Source organism: Oryctolagus cuniculus, chromosome 6 (genome assembly GCF_964237555.1).
Source record: "Oryctolagus cuniculus chromosome 6, mOryCun1.1, whole genome shotgun sequence".
Classification (NCBI taxonomy): domain Eukaryota; kingdom Metazoa; phylum Chordata; class Mammalia; order Lagomorpha; family Leporidae; genus Oryctolagus; species Oryctolagus cuniculus.
In genome coordinates this window covers 26,908,848-26,927,571 of record NC_091437.1, presented here as the reverse complement: position 1 = coordinate 26,927,571, position 18,724 = coordinate 26,908,848, and the positions used below count along the sequence as shown (strand labels likewise).

The following is an 18,724-nucleotide window of genomic DNA, read 5'->3' as shown; positions in this document are numbered from 1 at the left end:
TCGCCCTGCTTTGTTTTGGTTATTATTTGCATGGAATGTCCTTTTCCATTCCATATATAAAAATGGCTCCTTCAACAGCTGTTTCCCAATCCTTTTGGTTGTTGATATCAGAATATTACATCTTATTTATTGTGTGCCTAAACTATAATGCATTATTCTCTTAAATTATGTAGAAAACAAAATAATGTTACATACTGAAGTTACAATAATACTAGCTTTTATACTTGTCCTGAGATATTTCTTTATACAATTTCAAGTGTGCAGTGGCCTTTCATTCCAGCCTATTGTACTCCACTTAACATTTCTTGCAGGGTAGGTCTACTGGTAACCAACTCATTCAGCTTTTGTTACTCAGAGAATGATTTAATTTTTGAAGGATAGTTACGCTAGATAGGGGATTCTTGGTTGACAGTTTTTTTCTTTTAGCACTTTGAACTGTTAGCTCACTGTGTTCTGGTTTCCAGAGTTTTAATGAGAAGTTGGCTTGTAAACTTTCTGAGCATCTTTTGTATATAACAATTTGCTTCTTTGCTTTTTCTAAAGATTCTGTGTTTATCAGTAATTTGGTTATAATGTGTCTTGGTTTTAGTCTCTCTGAGTTCATCCTTTTTGTAATTTGTTTAGTGTCTTGGATATTTATGTTCATATTGTACATAAACTTTGGGAAGTTTTTGGCCATTTTTTCCCCAAATTTTTAAAAATGTATTTGAGAGGTACAGTTACAGACAGAGAGAAAGGGAGAAAGGTCTTCCATGTGCTGGTCCACTCCCCAAATGTCCACACTGGCCAGAGCTGAGCTGATCCAAAGCCAGGAGCCAGAAACTTCTGGGTGTCCCAGGCAGGAGCAGGGACCCAAGCACTTGGGCCATCTTTCACTGCTTTCCCCGGCTATAAGCAGAGAGCTGGATCTTTTTTTTTTTTTAATTTTTATTTAATTAATGCATTTTTACATAGATATAACTAGGAATATAATGATTCTTTCCCGCATACCCTCCCCCCAGCTCCCATCCCACATCCCATTCCCTCTCCCATCTCCTTCTTTGTTATGGTTCATTTTAGTATGACTTTATATATAGAGGACCAACTTTATGCTAATCATAGACTTAAACAATTTGCACCCATGCCCACACATAACATATAGAGTACAGTTTGGGGAGAGAATTTGCAGTCTATTCTCATATTACAATTCGTTAGGGACAGAGGTCCTACATGGGGAGCAAGTGCACAGTGACTACTAACACTTTTTTTATGATGTCAGTGATCATCTGAGGCTCTTGCCCATGGGCTGCCAAGGCTATGGAAGCTTTTTGTGACATAGACTCCATTGATATTTGGACACGGGCATAACCAAAGTGGATGTTCTCTCCCTTCAGAGAAAGCGTCTCCTTTGATGACCCTTTCTTTCCTCTGAAGTCTCACAGAGATCATCCGTGTAGGATATTTTTTGCTCACAGAGTCTTGTCTTTCCATGCCTGAAATGCTCTCGCAGGCCGTTTAGCCTGACCAGGAAGCCTTAAGGGTTGATTCTGAGGTCAGAGTGTTATTTACTGTGAATATCATTCTAGGAGTCTGCTGTGTTGACTGCTTTGCATGTTGGTCCTTCCTTCCTTTTTAATTCTGTATTTTTACCAGGTACTTGATGTTATTTATATCATCCCTTTTAAACTTAGACCAATCTGTCTGTTGCCTTTAACATTTAATAGGATCATGTTAACAGTGAAAATGGCATTTATACCACCTATTCTTATGGGTTTGGAGCCCCATGACTAGTTCTTAGGCTGTACCCTTAAAGGTAAGTCTATATGACTATATGGAGAACTAGACTGTTTTACAGTTTTAGACCAACTCCTCCATCTCTTATTCCCTCCCTTAGTTTTAACTGGGATCTTTCACCAATTGCCTTAAAATACATATAAGTAAGAGAGCTGGATCTTAAGAGGAGCAGCCAGGACTTGAACCAGCACCCACATGGAATGCCAGTGCTGCAGGTAGAAGCTTAACCTCCTGCCTCAAAGTGCTGGCCCCTTGGTCATTATTTCTTCAGATATTCTCTCTGTCCTTTGCTATTTTCTTCTGTTCCTAGGACTCTTTTTTTTTTTTTTTTTTTTTTTTTTTTTGACAGGCAGAGTGGACAGTGAGAGAGAGAGACAGAGAGAAAGGTCTTCCTTTGCCGTTGGTTCACCCTCCAATGGCCGCCGCAGCCGGCGCTCTGCGGCCGGCGCACCGCGCTGATCCGATGGCAGGAGCCAGGAGCCAGGTGCTTCTCCTGGTCTCCCATGGGGTGCAGGGCCCAAGCACCTGGGCCATCCTCCACTGCACTCCCTGGCCACAGCAGAGGGCTGGCCTGGAAGAGGGGCAACCGGGACAGAATCCGGCTCCCCGACCGGGACTAGAACCCGGTGTGCCGGCGCCGCTAGGCGGAGGATTAGCCTAGTGAGCCGCGGCGCCAGCCCTTTTTTTTTTTTTTTTTTTTTAAGGACTCTTACTATGTGTATGTTGGTCTGTTCACACAGGTTCCTTAGTCTCTTTACTTTTCATCATTCTTTTATCTTTGTTTTCCTTAGATTTGATAATTTCCATTGTTCTATCTTAAGGTTCACTGTATCTTCTTTGGTTTGCCCAAATAGACTTCTAGTGAATTTTCCATTTCAGTTTCTGTACTTTTGAGCTCCAAAATTTTTTTTCAATTTTTGTTTTTAGATTATCTCTTGGTTGATTTTTCTTTTCTTTTCTTTTTTTTTTTTTTTTTTTAAGATTGTTTTATTGACTCTCTCCATGCATTTCTTTAGTTCTTTGGGCATCTTTAAGACAGTTATCTTAAAGTCTTTGTTTAGTAGACTTGCCATCAGGTGTTTTGTTTTTTTAAAGATTTATTTATTTGAAAGTCAGAGGCCGGCGCCGGGGCTCATTAGGCTAATCCTCTGCCTGCGGCACCGGCACACCGGGTTCTAGTCCTGGTTGTGGCGCCGGATTCTGTCCCGGTTGCCCTCTTCCAGGCCAGTTCTCTGCTGTGGCCCAGGAGTGCAGTGGAGGATGGCCCAGGTGCTTGGGCCCTGCACCCGCATGGGAGACCAGGAGAAGCACCTGGCTCCTGGCTTCGGATCAGTGGGATGCACCGGCCGCAGCGGCCATTGGAGGGTGAACCAACGGCAAAGGAAGACCTTTCTCTCTCTCTCTCTCTCTCTCACTGTCCACTCTGCCTATCAAAAAAAAAAAAAAGTTATACAGAGAGAAGCAGAGGCAGAGAGAGAGAGGGAGGTTGGTCAGTCTTTCATCTGTTGCTTCACTCCCCAGTTAGCTGCAAAGGCTGGAGCTGCACTGATCCGAAGCCAGGAGCCAGAAACTTCTTCCAGGTCTCCCATGTGGGTGCAGGGGCCAAGGACTTGGGCCATCCTCTACTGCTTTCCCAGGCCACAGCAGAGAGCTGGATTGGAAGTGGAGCAGCCAGGTCTTGAACTGGCGCCTATATGGGATGCCGGCACTGCAGGCGGCGGCTTTACCCGCTATGCCACAGCAGCAGCCCCATCAGGTATTTTCAGGATCAGGTTCAGTTGGTTTATTTTTTCTTTTTATGTGCTGTTCTTTTGTGTTTCCTTGTGTACCTTGTTTGTTCTTACATTTTAAAAACTGGACACTTGGGGGCCAGTACTGTGGTGCAATGATTTAAAGCCCTGGCCTGCAACACCAGCATCCCATATGGATGTCCATTCAAGTCCCAGCTGCTCCACTTCCAATCCATTTCTCTGCTAATGTGCCTGAGAAAGCAGCAGAGATTGGCCCAAGGTCTTAAGCCCCTACATCCTTGTGGGAGATCCAGAAGAAGCTCTCAGCTCTTGGTGCGGGATAGGCTCAATTCTGGCTGGTTGGGCCATCTGGGGAGTGAACTAGTGGATGGAAAACTTCTGTCTCTCTGTCTCTATCTCTCTCTGTAACTCTTGTCTTTCAAATAAATAAAACCTTAAAAACTGGACATTTCAGTCTAACAGTGTGGTAACTCTGGAAATCAGATTATCTACCTTCCCAGAGTTTGGGTTTTTGGTTTGTTGGTTTGTTTGCTTTGATTATTGTAGGCTGCTACTGCCAATTTGCTGACATTTATTCCTGATTAGCCTCAGGAATAAAATTGAGATTGTCTCGGGTCTTTTCTGAGTCTGTACCTGGGTATGTGCAGTGACTCTCTAATTTTCCCTGTATATATGTTTGCTTTGTGATAGAAGCAGCAGTGATCTGAGCACAGATCTCCAATATTAGGAAGATAAGATTCTTTTTTGCATACCCTTGCTCCTGCAAGCTTTGTGCAAGCTGTCCCAGAAATCTGTGTGCAGTTGTTTGCTATGAGGGCACGGATGGGTAGCTGCTACCATGTTAAGATGTGAGATTGACAGAAATTAACTGCAGTTTACCATGCAAGCCTTCTGCTAGAAGTTGCAAGTCTTCTATCACCTGCAGAGTTCCAAAGTAGTTATATCAGACAGAATCTGTCAGGGTAATTGTTTAGCTGGGAATACAGATTTCTTGTGCTTCCTGCTATACAATCTTCCATCAGTGCTCTCTGTTATTAGCTTTTTAACCTTGTGTCAGTTATTTTATGACTCAATTTCTTCATCTGAGTAAGGGTGATACGTACCTTCCTGGGGCAGTTAGAATGAAATGAAATAGTACCTGTCATGTGCCTGGCATTTTGTAGGTGCTCAGTGAGTAATGAGGATTATAATGTCTTTAAAGAATCCAAACTTGAGAGAAGCTATAGATTGAACTCTAGGTGCTGAGAGAAGCTGGCCAAAAGCATGGAGCTGTGGGGTTGGGTTTGCCTTGTTAGAATGGATTCTTGGAGAATGCGTTTGGAGTGATATCCTAATAGGTGTCTCTCCTTGGGAAAGATGAGTGGCTGCTTTAAGTTGAAGGAAAGTAGTAGACAGAAACCTTGGGTGGCCTTCCAGAAGAACGGTTGTCTCTTTCTCTGTCAGAGACAGGTTAGAGTCATTAGAGCAAAATGGCTGGGATCCCCTGATCTCTTCATTCAGACAGACCTAGGTCCCAGTTCTAGCTCTGCCATATAAATGTTTTGTGGTCTTGGGGAAGTTCTTTCCCTCCTTTCTGATCTTGGAGTAATTTATCTGTAAAGTGGAAGTTAAATCTACCTGTAGTTTTGGATGAAGATTAAATCAAATAACAGATGTAATACACTACAGTGTCCTTCACATAGTATATATTCAGTAGCTGATAGACTTAAAAACAAGCATTTCTCTTGGTAAATAAATTCAGCTGCTCTGAACATCTGTGGCCTGATAACTATTTTGAAAAGCCAGTCTGTATCTTGGAATCGGTTATCAACTCCCTCAATGAGTCTCTAAGGAGCCTGTCTTTTCCCTGCCTCACACCCTCTGATGGCTTACTATCAAACTTAGAATCAATCCAAACTCTTTACCTGGTTTTGAAGCTTACACATTCTGATCCCTGCCTGCCTGCCTTCGTAGCTTCCTTTTCTATATTCTCACCCTTGCCTTTGCTTTTGTTCCTTGAACAGAGGGTGTTTTCTCTAACTATACTCTCTGCTAGACTACTCTTCCCTCTTCACTTGACTGGCCCCTTGTTGCACACATCTCGGTTATGCTGTTCTAAGTTATGAGAAACGCCCTTCCTTTGACCTGCATAATGTGACTAAGTTACCATGACATAATTGTCTGTCTCAGTCTGTTTTGATATTACAGAATACCTGAAACTGGGTAATTTATACAGAGCAGAAATTTATTTTGGCTCATGGTTCATGAGGCAGGGAAGTCCAGGAGCCACATTGCTGGCATCCACCTGTCTTCTGGTGAGGCTTCTGGCTTCTGTGCTTCTTCAACATGGTGGAAAATGGAATGACAAGCAAGTGTGTGTGGTAGAGTGTGAATACAAGGGCTGGCTTGCTTTATGACAACCTACTCTTCAAAGAACTAACCCAGAGGTTCAAAGATGGCAGGATAGAGAAGGGCATACTGCTCTAGGCTAGGGGTAAATAGTTACAAAAACAAAACAAAACAAAACAAACAAACAAAAAACAAAAAGGAAGTACATTCTCAGGGGAGAGTTAGAGAGAAAACCACAAGGGAAATTTTATGGAAGGAAGAGGAATACTGTAGATTGGTGTAGATGATGTGGACACACAGTATGAACATAGATACAACACATGACCCCAGCAGCCAGAAAGCACCAGCTTTGGAGAGTGAGGTGATATCAGACTGCAGCAGCCCATGCCACTGGTGATATACTCAGAGGGAGAGCTTGGCATAAGCCTGGTCTGAAGCTGTGATGGGGATATGGTACCTGCTTACTCAGTAAAGAAAAAGGGACACGTTTCTCTTTCCCCGTCTCCCCTAAAATGGTGCATGGCAACTGGCTGAGAGAGGACAGGCACCATTTTGGGCATAAGCAGAAGCTGTGGAAGCTCTTGTGCTCATGCCTAGCAACTGACTGGAACAAGACACTATCTTGTTAGCAGTCCCAGAGGCAGCAGCTTGAGTGTGTGTACCTGGCAGCCGGTGGGGAGAAGGCAGTATTCGGCCAGTGGCTTTCTTGCACACAGGTGATCCAGAGATTCTAGCAGAGGGAAAAATTACATTCTGTACTGACTTTGAATCCAGCTTGGAGGATTGACTGGACACCCACGTAGGACAAGGGGCCAATGCTGTGGTGTAGTAGGTTAAACCTCTGCATATGGTGCTGGCATCCCATAAGGATGCCGGTTGGTGTCCCAGCTATTTCCACTTTTGATTCAGCTCTCTAATTATGGCCTAGCAAAGCAGTGGAAGATGGCCTGAGTGCTTGGGCCTGTGCACTCATGTGGGAGACCTGGTTTCTGATTGGCCTAGCCTCGGCCATTGCTGCTGTTTGGGGAGTGAACCAATGGATGGAAGATCCTTCCCTCCCTGCCTCCTTCCCTCCCTCTGCTTTTTTCTAACTCTGCGTTTCCAATAAAATAAATAAATAAATAAATAAATAAATAAACAAACAAACAGTATCATGATACCTCAGAAATCTGAAAATATGGGGCCAGTGCTGTGGTGTAGTGAGTAAAGCCACTGCCTGTAGTACCAGCATCCCATTTAGGCACTGGTTTGAATCCCAGCGGCTCCACTTCCAATCCAGCTCTCTGCTGTGTCTTGGGAAAGCAATAGAAGATGGCCTAAGTCCTTGGGCCCCTGAACCTGTGTGGGAGACCTGGAGGAAGCTCCTGGCTTTGCATTGACGCAGCTCTGGCCATTGAGGTCATCTGGGGAGTGAACCAGCAGATAGAAGACCTCTCTCTCTCTCTCTGCCTCTCTAACTGTGCCATTCAAATAAATAAATAAATCTTTTTTATTTATTTGACAGGCAGAGTTATAGACAGTGAGAGAGAGAGACAGAGAGAAAGGTCTTCCTTTTGTTGGTTCACTCCCCAAATGGCCGCTATGGCCGGTGCTGCACTGATCCGACGCCAGGAGCCAGGTGCTTCTTCCTGGTCTCCCATGCAGGTGCAGGGGCCCAAGCACTTGGGCCATCCTCCACTGCCCTCCCAGGCCACAGAAGAGAGCTGGACTGGAAGAGGAGCAGCTGGGACTAGAACCCGGCGACCATATGAGATGCTGGCGCCACAGGCGGAGGATTAACCAAGTGAGCACGATGCTGGTCTCTAAATAAATAAATCTTAAAAAAAGAGAGATCATTAGATTAAAAAATAGTTTTTTTTTACAAAGAGAAATGAAATCTACAAAACAATTGAAAGAGAGGGAATCCTCCCAAATTCTTTATATGAAGCCAGCATCACCTTACCTCCTAAACCTGAAAAAGAAGCAACAGAGAAAGAGAATTACAGAATAACTTCCTTGATGAACATAGACGCAAAAATTCTCAACAAAATTCTTGCCAGTCGAACAACACATCAGAAAGATCATCCACCCAGACCAAGTGGGATTTATCCTTGGTATGCAGGGATGGTTCAGCATTCTCAAATCAATCATTATGATACATCACATTAACAAATTGCTGAATGAAAACCATCTGATTATCTCAATATGTGCCGAGAAAGAGTTTGATAAAATACAACACCCGTTCATAATGAAAACTCTAAGCAACTTGAGTATAGAAGGAACATTCCTCAACACAATCACGGCAATTTATGACAAACTCATGGCCAGCATCCTATTGAATGGGGAAAAGTTTGAAAGCATTCCCACTGAGATTCAGTGTCAGACAGGGATGCCTACTCTGATCGTTGCTATTCAATATAATACTGCAAGTTTTAGCCAGAGCCATTAGGCAAGAAAAAGAAATCAAAGGGATACAAATTGGAAATGAAGAAGTCAAACTATCTGTATTTGCAGACAACATGATTCTTTATTTAAGGGATCCAAAGAATTCCACTTAGAGATTATTGGAATTCATAGAAGAGTTTGGTAAAGTAGCAGGATATAAAATCAATACACAAAAATCAATAGCCTCTGTATACACAGACAATGCCACAGCTGAGAAATAACTTCTAAGATCATTCCCATTCACAATAGCTACAAAAAATAAAATAAAATACCTTGGAATAAACTTAACCAAGGATATCAAGGATCTCTACTATGGGAATTACAAAACTTTAAAGAAACCAAAGGAGACACTAAAAACAGGAAAAATCTTTCATGTTAATGGATTGGAAGAATCAGTATCATCAAAATGGCCATCCTTCCAAAAGCAATTTACAGATTCAATGTGATACCAATCAAAATACCAAGGAGATTCTTCTCAGATCTGAAAAAGATGATACTGAAATTCGTATGGAGGCACAGGAGACCTCAAATAGCTAAAGCAATTTTAGACAACAAAAACAAAGCCAGAGGCATCATAATACCAGATTTCAAGATATACTACAAGGCAGTTATAATCAAAACAGCCTGGTACTGGTATACAAACAGGTGGATAGACCAATGGAACAGAATAGAGACACCAGAAATCAATCCAAACATTTACAACCAACTTATATTTGATCAAGGAGCTAAAACCATTTCCTGGAGCAAGGACAGTCTATTGAACAAATGGTGCTAGAAAAACTGGATTTCCACATGCAGAAGTATGAATCAAGACCCCTACCTAACACTTTACACAAAAATCCACTCAACATGGATTAAAGATCTAAATCTACAACCTGACACCATCAAATTATTAGAGAACATCAGAGAAACCCTGCAAGATATTGGCACAGGCACAGACTTCTTGGAAAAGACCCCAGAGGCATAGGCAGCGAAAGCCAAAATTAACAACTGAGATTACATCAAATTGAGAAGTTTCTATACTGCAAAAGAAACAGGAAAGTGAAGAGGCAACCGACAGAATGGGAGAAATTATTTGCAAATTATTCAACTGATAAAGGATTAATAACCAGAATCTATGAAGAGCTCAAGAAACTCCACAACAAAATAACCCACTTAAGAGATGATCCAAGGACTTAAACAGACACTTTTTTTAAAAAAGATTTATTTTATTTATTTGAAAGAGAGACGTAGAGACAGAGAGAGGTCTTCCATTTGCTGGTTCACTCCCCAGTTGGCTGCAACGGCCGGAGCTGCGCTGATCTGAAGCCAGGAGCCAGGAGCTTCTTATAGGTCTCCCACGTGGGTGCAGGGGCTCAAAGACTTGGGCCATCTTCTACTGCTTTCCCAGGCCACAGCAGAGAGTTGAATCAGAAGAGGAGCGGCCAAGACTAGAACTGGCACCCATATGGGACGCTGACACTTCAGGCCAGTGCTTTAATCCACTGCGCCATAGCACCGGCCCCATTAAACAGACATTTTTTGAAAAGAGGAAGTCCAAGTGACCAAAAGACAAATGAAAAAATGTCCAGGATCACTAGTTGTCAGGGAAATGCAAATTGAAAGCACAATTAGGTTTCACCTCACCCAGGTTATAATGGCTTACGTACAGAAATCAACAACAAATGCTGGTGAGGATGTGGGGAAAAAGGCACACTAATCCACTGTTGGTGGTAATGTAAAATGGTAAGCCACTATGGAATACAGTTTGGAAATACCTCAGAAATCTGAATATAGCCCTACCACATGACCTAGCCATCCCACTCCTTGGAAATTACCCAAGGGAAATTAAATTGGTAAATAGCCATCTGCAGCCGGCACCACGGCTCAATAGGTTAATCCTCCACCTGCGGCGCTGGCACACCGGGTTCTAGTCCCAGTCAGGGCGCCGGATTCTGTCCTGGTTGCCTCTCTTCCAGGTCAGCTCTCTGCTATGGCCCGGGAGTACAGTGGAGGAAGGCCCAAGTCCTTGGGCCCTGCACCTGCATGGGAGACCAGGAGAAGCACCTGGCTCCTGGCTTCAGATCAGTGCGGTGCACTGGCCGCAGCACGGTGGCCATTGGAGGGTGAACCAACGGCAAAGGAAGACCTTTTTCTCTCTCTCTCTCACTGTCCACTTTTCCTGTCCAAAAAAAAAAAAAAAAGCTATCTGCACCTCCATGTTTATTGCAGCTGAATTCACAATAATTAAGACATGGAATCAACCTGAATGTCTGTCAAAGGAAGACTGGATAAGAAAATATGAGATATATACTCTATTGAATACTACCCAGTGGTAAAAAAAAAAAAAAAAAAAAAAAAAAAAAAAAGAAATCCCCGTCATTTGCAACAAAATGGAGGAATCTGGAAAACATCATGCTGAGTGAAGTAAGCTAGTCCCCAAGGGACAAATATATGTTCTCCCTGATCTGTGCCAACTAACTGATCACCTAAAAGGAAACCTGTAGAAGTGAAACTGATACTATGAGAAGCATTGGCTTTTTTTTTTTTTTTAATTTGACAGGTAGAGTTATAGACAGAGAGACAGAGAGAAAGGTCTTCCTTCTGTTGGTTCACTCCCCAAATGGCTGCTACAGTCGGCTCTGTGCCCATCCAAAGCCAAGAGCCAGGTGCTTCTTCCTGGTGTCCCATCGGGTGCAGGGGCCCAAACACTTGGGCCATCCTCCACTGCCCTCCCAGGCCACAGCAGAGAACTGGACTGGAAGAGGAGTAACCAAGACTAGAACCCAGTGCCCATATGGGATGCCGGCACCGCAGGCAGAGGATTAACCAAGTAGCTACGGCGCTGGCCTAGAAGCAATGACTTGATCAGCCCTTGTCCTGACTGATGAGGAGCAGCTTACTATTTTATTCTTTTTAGTATTTTCTTTTTCTACTTAATACCATTGGTTGAACTCTTTACTTAACACAGAATTATTCTTAGGTGTTTAAATCCAATTGAAAATTGATCCCTGTTAACAAGAGTGGAAATATGGAGATGTACAGTTCAGCGCACATTCCCTTAGACTTACCCAAAGTAAGGGGTTAGCTAAGGGTAAAGCTAAAAACTTCCCATGGGACTACAAACCCCATTAAGTTGGCAGGTATTAATACCATCATACTAGTTAAAGTGATCATTTTAAATGCATAACTGATCATAAATATAGGAATAAGTTTCAGGGGGATCACATAAATAAGACCAATTCCTGGGTAATAATAGTAGAATTTAAAAGGAGAGAGTGATCCAACATGGGATCCAGGCCACACAGCAGACTCATAGAATGTCAAATGCCCTAAACAGCATACTATTTGTTGAACTCTTTACTCAGAATCAGCCCTTAAGGCATTCGGATCTGGCTAAAAAGTTCGTGAGAGCATTTCAGGCATGGAAAGCCATGACACTGTGGCAAAAAATGACCTACATAAAAGATCTGTGAGTGAGTGAGATCCTGGTGGACAGAAGGGGCTATCAAAGAAGGATACTCTGAAGGGAGAAGAGAACTTCCACTTTGATTATGGCCCTGTCTAAATAACGACAAGAGTTTGTGGACTCATAGCCTTGGCAGCTCGTGACAAGAGCTTAGGTGATCACTGACATCATAAATAAGAGTGTCAGTTGTTAACAGGAGTCACTGTCCACTTGCTCCCGATGTAGGACCTCTGTCCTTAATGTGTTGTACTATGAGAATTAACGATAAAACTAATCTTCAAACAGTACTTTATACTTTGTGTGTCTGTGTGGGTGCAAACTGTTGAAATCTTTACTCAGTATAGAGTTGATCTTCTGTATAAAAAGATTAAAAAAGAATCTTAATGAAGAATGGGAGGGGAGAGGGAGTAGGAGGTAGGACAGTTTGGGGGTGGGAGGATGGGTTGAACCTATGAAATTTATATTTATTAAAGCTTTTTATAAAAAAAAGAAATATGAAAGTAGGTGTACCATATAACCCAGCCATGCCACTCCTGGGAATTTACCCAAACAATTAAGTCAGCATATGAAGGACTTATGTGTACTCCCCCCCCCCCCCCCCCCGTACCCTGTGTTCATTGCAGCTCAATTCACAATAGCTAAGATATGGAATCAACCCAACAACTGATGACTGGATAAAGAAATTATGTTATATATACACTGTGGAATACTAAGTGGTAAAACAAATACGAAATCCTGTCTTTTGCAACAAAATGGATACTATTGGAAACCATTATACTTAGTGAAATAAGCTGGTCCAAAAAATACAGATACTGGGTGTTTTCCCTGATCTTTGCTAACTAAAAGAGAACCTAAATTGTAATGTATTAAAGTGAAATAGAAATTTTGAGATTGCATCATTGTTTACAGCCCTTGTCTTTATTATTGAGGAACAGTGTTTTTTTGTTCATACTATTTGTTGAACTCTTTACTTAGTGTAGAGTTAATCTTATGATTATAATGTAAACTGAAAATAAATGTTAGTAAAAATGAAAAGTAGGAATAGGAAAATGAGGAGGAAGAAGGATGGGAGCATGGACGGGAGGTATGATATTGTAGGAAATATCACTGTGTTCCTGAATCTGTGTATATGATATGCATGAAATTTGTATACCTTTTATTTATTTATTTTTTTGACAGGCAGAGTGGACAGTGAGAGAGAGAGAGAGAAAGGTCTTCCTTTTCCATTGGTTCACCCCCCCAATGGCCGCTGCGGCTGGTGCGCTATGGCCGGGGCACCCTGCTGATCCGAAGCCAGGAGCCAGGTGTTTCTCCTGGTCTGTCATGCGGGTGCAGGGCCCAAGCACCTGGGCCATCCTCCACTGCACTCCCGGGCCACAGCAGAGAGCTGGACTGGAAGAGAAGCAGCCAGGACGGAATCTGGTGCCCCAACCGGGACTAGAACCCGGTTTGCTGGCACCGCAGGTGGAGGATTAGCCTATTGAGCTGTGGCACTGGCTGAAATTTGTATACCTTAAATAAAATTTAAAAGAACGAACTAACTCAGACCTGTGAGAACTACATTAATCCATTCATGAGGGTGGAGTCCACATGAACTAATCTCCTCTTGAAAGTCCCTCCCCTTTTCAATATTGTTAAATAGACCACTAGGTTTTATTTTATTTCATTTTTTAGCAACCAAGTTTTAAGTATTGTTGTGGACAAACCATAGTGTCATCTATTTTTTTCTTGTTTCATTGCTTCTTGTTGACTATTTTTCTTCTCTTCTAGAATATAAGATCCATGAGTATAGGATCTGTTGAGTATTTGTCATGTACATAGATGTATTCCCAGTGCTAGGAATCGGACCTGGTACATAGGAGTAGTATATGATCAAACAACATTTGTTGAATGAATAAACTTGTGAATGAGAATGTGTGCTTTTATTTTTTTGTTATTGCAAAGTTTACATTTATTTGTAAGTTTATGTATCTTAAATGCAAGCAATTTACAGTGAATATCTGCAGCTAAAACCATACTACAGAAACAAATAGGAAGAATGAGTTTTAAAAAAATCTTAACAAAATTATTTTTTCTTTTTTTTCCCCAAAGAAACCTTTTATTTAAGGAATACAAATGTCATGCATTTTATAAGCACAACTTTAGGAATATAGTGATGACAGTGTGTGTCTTTATTACTTAGAACATGGGAATGTAGGTGTTCATGTTCATAGTGCCTTGTTTTCTAAATAAATCAAGATGATTTTCTTGTTTATTATTTATTAAGTGTCCACCCTCCCTTGCTCCCATTAATTGGAACCTTCTGGGGAGAGGCTGTTTTTCTTTGCTTCATTTTATGTGGTTCTTTTTCTTCCTGGCATTTTGTTATTGGAAAGGGGAGTTTGTGTTTGCTGGACTTTGAGCATTGATTTTTAGGTTTTCTGTTATAAGGAAGCAAGCAAGCTTTTGTGCATTTGCTTGGAATAAAACGAACACAAAAACTCAACAGGACATGGCAAGTTTATCTCACTCTGATTTTCTACTGACACTTTTTGCAATACTACCTAAGTTCTTAGACAAGACCATTAGACAAGAATTGACAAATTGACAGTGGCTGGATAGAAACAAATTCACAAAATATGAGTGGGTGGCAGGGTGAGAGATGGCGCAGTCCGAGGGGATTGTGCTTCTCTTTCCATCAGTGGTCTGGTTTCTGCATGGCCAGTATTGGCTGTGTGATGGAGACTCTGGGTCAGTTTAACTGTTGCCCTTTCACAGGACCTGTCACCTTGCTGCAGAGATTGTAGACGGCAGCCTTGTGCCAATTTGCCCACCTGGTGGTGCCTGGGCAATCCTTTTTCTTTGCTCTGTTAGGGAAGTGCTCCAAGTTCCCAGGATTGAGGAGGAGATAGGACTCTAGCCACTTTCGCAAAGCATTTAAATGTTTGAGTCCTAGAAGTCATTGATGCTCTAAGACCTGGTTCTTCAAGCATAAACTGTCAGGGGGTGGATATGAGCAAGAGAGGATATCTGGAGCAAGGGTTGGTGTTAGAGCTTGGTGTTTATTCCTGAAGAGTTGCTGTGTTTATTGAAAACTCGCCCTGCTGGTGCTTGTTTCCTCTTATTTCTAGTATCCCTTCTCCTAGCCTACTCTGTTTCCTCCTTTTCCTTTTCTCAAAGCACATGGTTTTCTTAACCTGACTTAGAGAGTGTTGATTCTTCATTCTGAAGGCTTGTTGGGTGGCCTCCATGTTAGCTGTGTCCTTTACTTAGTTCCTTGCTTTGCAGGACTTAGCCTTGTGGCCAATTGAGGGTATCTGGTCACTCTTGCTACTACTGTGAAGTAAATATCTAATCTGGCTTTAGTTACTGATTATCCTTTATCCATTTGGGATAAGTCTGAACTTGTCTTCTAACTTATCTACAAGTCCACTTTTAATGAAGCCTTCTTTCTTTCTTTCTTTCTTTTTTTTTTTTAATGCAAAATTTCAGCTTTGAGTCAGCAAGATGGGTATATGAAGGCGCTGGGGCCAGAAGGTGGCATTTTGGTAGAGCAGTGAGTGGCTTTGTCAAGCAGCTTTCTCTGGGCTCAGATATCAGTAAGCCTCTTCTCACTTCTTTTTCTGCCACTCTTGAGTCTTTTCTGTGCTAAACGATGATCCTGATTCCTTTAATCTTTTCTCACTTGTTCTGTTTTCCGGCCCCTGTGTTGTTTCTGCAATTCCTGTTCAAAAGAGTGTTTTCTTCAGAAATTTTCACAGCTGTTGTCTGCTTAGGGTTGTAGGTAATATTTTTTGCTCCATCTTCCCCTTCCCCAGGCTATAACGTGTGTGTGTGTGTGTGTGTGTGTGTGTGTATGTGAGTAGAAATGTGGTTGGGATGGGTAAAATGCATTGTTCTGCTCCTATCCCATTTTGACTATCATCCATGAGCCTGTATCCTATAAAGGTGGATCGATCAGTCAAAGGGTCCCCGAACTGGTAATGCTCCTGACCTCAGGGCTGGTGATGGCCTAAGTTTCTCTGATGCCAAAGCAGGCAACCTATTAAGAAGAAGATTTTTTTGAGATCAAGTTTTGTTTTGTTTTGTGCTTGTCTGTTAAAAGTAAACAAGTTCACATCCCCTTTTGTTTTGCCAGCCTTCTGGTTCCCAAAGATTTGGTGGATCAGGCCTCCCAGCTCTGCCTCCATATTCTCATCTGTGCCTGTGACAGAAGACTGGACTGCTGTGAAAACAGCTTTCAGACCACAGGCACACACATGCATGAACACAGCTTTGTTCTAAGGAACAGACTCTTCTCCAAGAGGAACTCATTCTGTTTCATGAAAGTGCCCTCCATTGTGGCAAAATTCTGAAGACGAAAGAGATAGAATTAGTGACTCTTTTTTTTTTTTTTTTTTGAACGAGACCTCAAAGGTCTTAAAATAAACCTTAAAAAATCTGGTACTCTGAGCTTTAGTTCTGAAAGCAGACAAATTGCAAACCTGGTGCTGCAAGACTTTCCTTTTCTCCTCTGATCTTTTTCCGTTTTCTCTCTCAATTTATTTTAACATCCCCTTTCATGGTCTTACCTCTGAGAAACTTGATCCAGGCCTTCCTTGCCGGCTCCTGGCAGGAGAAGCAGCAGGACTCCTGGCCCTAATTTACCGTTTACATTTCTCCTCTGTTCCCTTGCTTTGCTGCCCTAGTTCTTCCCCTCCCCCGTCCTGCTGGCCCTTCCTCTGTCAGAAGGGATGCTATCATGTCGTGACGTGTGGCTTTGGAATTTGTTGGCGGTGCTAGCCTACAGCTCTGGGCAGTGTTGATGAGCCAATTCTGTGCATGTGCTGCTAAATGAGGAGATGGGAGCATTTTCTTTTTTTTTTTTTTTTTTTTTTTTTTTTTTGACAGGCAGAGTGGACAGTGAGAGAGAGAGACAGAGAGAAAGGTCTTCCTTTGCCGTTGGTTCACCCTCCAATGGCCGCCGCGGTTGGCGCGCTGCGGCCGGCGCACCGCGCTGATCCGATGGCAGGAGCCAGGAGCCAGGTGCTTTTCCTGGTCTCCCATAGGGTGCAGGGCCCAAGCACCTGGGCCATCCTCCACTGCACTCCCTGGCCACAGCAGAGGGCTGGCCTGGAAGAGGGGCAACCGGGACAGAATCCGGCGCCCCTACCGGGACTAGAACCCGGTGTGCCGGCGCCGCTAGGCGGAGGATTAGCCTAGTGAGCCGCGGCGCCGGCCAGCATTTTCTTTTTTAGGGCCAGCTTTCCTTCCCCTGGCCCTCCAGCCTCCATGAACCCTGTTGCCAGGAGAAATGGAGAATTCTTTACCATGATTACTTCTTGGGTATTATCCCCATAAAGGTACAAAATAGCATCTTAGAGCAGGATGTCAGGGAGTCTTCCTGCAGTTCTCATTGAACAAGTTCACCTTTCAGTTATATTTTTTCAATGTCTTTGGGGGCCCATTCCAAGAGAACTAAAGCAATAATTAACACTAAGCAAAGAAAACTAATGTGAAGCCAGACCCTCTTAGTAAGCAGCTTAAAAAATTGTAAGTTGCTGATACAGAATGAATAGGAGTTTGGGCTCTGTGCTCTTCTTGCTTGTTCCTTCTCTGTTTGCATTCTTGGTTGGTTTTCTCTCCCAGGCTTGAGACCCTTATATTCTTTCCATGTTCTTGCTTGTGACAGCATGCTGGGATTCAGACAGGTAGAGGGAGCAGGGAGAGGCTACGTCCAGGTGTGCTGCTGAATCTGGGGATTGGGATCAACTGTAGAAGGGGTAAGCTTGCCTTCATTTCTAGATTCATTTGTCCCCCACCTCACCAAAGGTTTCTGTGAAATACCTATTTTCCAGATAATTCTCTCTGAGGATATAAGGAATGGAAAATTTTTTTGTGTAGTTCAAAGAGCACATTTATCTCTTCTGAGTGCTTAAGAGATTTTTTTTCTTTTTAATTAAGGTCTTTCTCCGGTGACCATAGTAAGACTCCCCCACACCCAATTCATTCAGGAGGTGAGAAATTCAATATTGTGTTTGAGAGGTTGGGCTTTAGAGTCTGATGTGCTAAATCTGGCTGTGCCATAGATTAGCTCTGTGATCTTGGGAAGGTGGCTTAACATCTCTGAGTCTGAGCTGCATCATGGGTAATAGGGGGATAATGATGGTACATATGACATATGGTTGTACTATATAAATGTTAACAATAATGGTTATTTCAGGATACTGATGGAAAATTGAATTGAAAGGGTTTGAATTTATTCCCCAAAATTCATGCATTGGAAACTTAACAGTGTTGAGAGGAGTAACTTTAAGAGGTAATTAATACTATTATTGCGAGAGTAGGTTCCCAATAAAAGGACAAGTTGGGCCCCCTGCTTTTCACTCATGTGATGCTGCCTTCAATGTGGTGACACAGCAGTGAGTCTCTCACAAGATCTGGGACTTCGTAGTCTCCATAAATGAATTTCTGTTTTTTTGTATATTATCCAGTCTTGGGTATTCTGTTAATGCAGCACAAAATGGACTAGGATCAACCCCATAGGCAATATAAAAAGGAGGTAGACAATTGCTAGAACCTTAAAGAAGGGCATGAGGTTGAAGAGGAGAAAAAAATATATAGCAAGATGAGCAGTAGAAGAGCTCTGAGTACTTTAATGAGTTACCTATCATCTTACTAGGTTAGTAAATTCCTAGTCTTCCCCTTTGAAAATCCCCGGATCTGTTTGTTTCCCTTAGAACATGAAACTCTTTGCAGCGGCTCCTCAGCAAAGATTTAAAACCCTCAGCTACCACAGTGTCCATTGTTACCAAGAAGTTCTTGTTTTTACAAAGCATGCTACTCTGTTTGGCCACCTGTACTCTGAAGTATTCTAAATAAAGCTGAACTGTACTTGTCAAAATAGGTTCAGAAAGTACATTTTGGGATGCTGTACCTTCGTCCTGACAATATATTTATTAGCTTGCTTGCTAAGTCCAGGATTGGTTAACTGGAGGCACCTCTACACAAGCTGGCTCACACCAGTACTCAACCTGAAAGC

At 42.5% G+C, this 18,724-nt stretch overlaps 1 protein-coding gene across 3 annotated transcripts in view; it reads left to right on the top strand.

Annotated features, from left to right (window-relative positions):
• SIL1 (SIL1 nucleotide exchange factor) overlaps positions 1-18,724 on the top strand; it is a 276,780-nt gene that overhangs the window by 44,116 nt on the left and 213,940 nt on the right. The window contains exon 2 of one of the 3 annotated variants that reach the window (XM_017341087.3): positions 17,647-17,699. The exons of the other annotated variants lie outside the window; for them this stretch is intronic. The gene's annotated coding sequence lies outside the window, so the exon portion shown is untranslated. The remainder of the gene's footprint in view (positions 1-17,646; positions 17,700-18,724) is intronic. 3 annotated transcript variants of the gene reach the window in all.